General features: G+C 45.8%; 1 pseudogene; it reads left to right on the top strand.

Moving 5' to 3' along the window:
- The first annotated feature begins 240 nt into the window (after window positions 1-240).
- Window positions 241-2,076, top strand: LOC100395712 (nuclear receptor coactivator 4 pseudogene; annotated as a pseudogene).
- The last annotated feature ends 531 nt before the right edge of the window (window positions 2,077-2,607 follow it).

Below are 2,607 nucleotides of genomic sequence, written 5' to 3'. Positions count from 1 at the left end.
CTCAGCCTCCCAAAGTGCTGGGATTATAGGTGTAAGCCACTACTCCCTGCCTGAATTTGTTGAATGACTTTATTATCTTTGTTTTACATGTCCTCATACTGTGTACATTTCAAAATTATCAGGAAGAAGTTAACCACAGCCAGAGAACTCTGCCTTTGGGCCACAGGTTTGTGTGGGGCCATGTCTTAGTCCACGCAAGGTCCCCTCAGATCACGGGGAGAGGCAGGCAGACCTGGAGCAGTGAGCAGAATGAATACCTCACAGGACCAGAGTGGCAGCTCCAGTAATAGAGAACCCCATAGCATACTGATGCATGGAGGGACTTGGAGCTTGCTATAGATGGAGTTCTCTGGATTGAACAGCAAATTAAAGATAATTTGCGAGAGGTCAAAGCTGAGATTCACAGTTGTATAAGCCATCGCCTGGAATGCCTTAGAAGCCATTAGGTTGGCTGTATGAACAGGTAGATCTCACTTATCAGCTGAAAGAATAGACACTTCAGCAGCAAGCTCAGTAGCCCTACTGGTTATTAGGCCAGTTCAATTGTCTTATTCATCAGCTGGAGTGTACTCGAAGATCTAGCCAATCAAGTCTCCATGTGCCTGGAGACACTGGGCAGTTTGACCCTTAAACCTGAATATTCAACTGTCCTACTCTGAAACAGACACAACTGCTCTGCATCAGACCATCACCACATTTGGGTATCCTGAAGCCATTCAAATTCCTGAGCACTTGATGGCTCATCCTAGTTAATCAAATATTGGGCCTCTCCTGGAGAAAAGAGGCTATATCCCAATGCCAGAGCAGAATCCAGCATCACAGTTGTCCCTCTCAGCAAATGGCTCCTTGGAAGCAAACCTGAGTGGTTGTCAGTCTCCTTACATACCCAACACCAAGCCCCAGGACTGGCTCACCCAAAAGCAGACCCTGGAGAATAGTGAGACTTCTGTCAGAGTCTGCGATTTCCTCAGTAGTATCTGGCAAAACTTAAAGGGCTTAGAAAACTGGCTCCTCAAGAGTCAGCAATAGGAAGTTCCTGAAAAACCAAGTTATCAAAAGTATAGCAGCCATTCCTCTACTAGTTCTTTCTCCACTGAAATTGAAAAGGTTAAAGATCAAAACCTTCCTAATCAAGATGAGACAGACCTATCAGATTGGCTGGTAACTCCCTAGGAACACCAGAAGCTGAAGAAGCCTGAGAATGACAGTCGTGACACCAGTGAGAAGTTTAAGCGCTCATTCCAGTTCTGCAATGTGAATGATTGGCTTGTCAAGATCAACTCCTGTATCAACTGTCAGGGCAACCAGCCCAAGGGGGTGGAGATCGAAAACCTGGGCAATCTGAAGTGCCTGAATGACCATTTGGAAGCCAAGAAACCATTGTCCAACCCCTGCACGGTTACCGAGGATCGGCTTGTCCAGAACCATCAGGACCCATGTAAGATAGAGGAGATGTACAAAGCCAATGAGCCCTGGACAAGCTTTGCAGAGTGTGTGTGTAATGAGAATTGTGAGAAGGAAGCTCTGTGCAAGTGGCTTCTGAAGAAAGAAGGACAGGATAAAAATGGGATGCCTGAGGAACCCAAACCTGAGCCTGAGAAGCATAAAGATTCCCTGAATATGTGGCTCTGTCCCTTTAAGAAGAGGTAAAAGAACAAAGGCACAAAAGACAATGGTTCCTCTAGAATATGTGATTCCTTCCAAGTCATAAAGAACAGCTCTTTGTCAGAGTGGCTCATCTGGCCCCCATACAAAGAAGGAAGTTCTGAGGAAGTGCCTAGTACTGAAGAGCTGGCAAACCAAAGCTTAAAAGCCCCATGACCACTTCCTGGTGTCCCTTTAACACAGCTGACTGGATCCTGCCAGGACAGAAGATGGGCAACCTCAGCCACTTATCCTCTGTGGCAGACAAGTGGCTGCTTCAAAAGGAGGCCCAGGAAGTATCACTTAATTCATCTCTACAGGAGGAACATAACATTCCCCAGACCATTTCAGCCTCCCCGAAGTTCATGATTTCTTTGCCTGTGTGCAGCTTAAAGTTGATAAAGAGAATGGTTACACCAAACTCCTCTGTGATGTAAAGGAGGAGACAGCAAGAGTTGAGCAGCTTTCTGCCGATCATCACACATCGTGAGCTGAGTGACTGCAGGTTGCCACATCATTGTTTCTGGGGCTGACCAGTGAGCTTAGTTCTTCTCCTGCTTTGTTTTGTACTAGTGAAGCGAAGTGAGTCATGAGATTGAGTTACTGTTTAAAAGAAAAACGCTGTTTAGCAATGCTGAGGTGATTCTGTTCCTTCCTTCTTACAGGAGTATTAACCCACCCTACACTAGAAATACAGCATCTTGGTGAACTGGTCTTTTTCACAAGCTTCCAAGCCTCCTTAGATTGGATTGTTATCAAAAATACATTAAAGCACTGGAGACTCAAGATGGCACTGTGAGAACAACCCAGGATTGAGGCTCTCGCTGGATGCGCGGAGTAGGGACATGGATGAATCTGGAGAACATCATCCTCAGCAAACTGACACAAGAACAGAAAACGAAACACCGCATATTCTCACTCATAGGTGGGTGATGAAAAATGAGAATGCATGGACACAGAGAG

The sequence above is a fragment of the Callithrix jacchus genome, chromosome 8, assembly GCF_049354715.1.
Source record: "Callithrix jacchus isolate 240 chromosome 8, calJac240_pri, whole genome shotgun sequence".
Taxonomy (NCBI): Eukaryota; Metazoa; Chordata; class Mammalia; order Primates; family Cebidae; genus Callithrix; species Callithrix jacchus.
The sequence above is the reverse complement of the archived record's forward strand: the minus strand, read 5'-3'. Positions and strand labels throughout refer to the sequence as shown.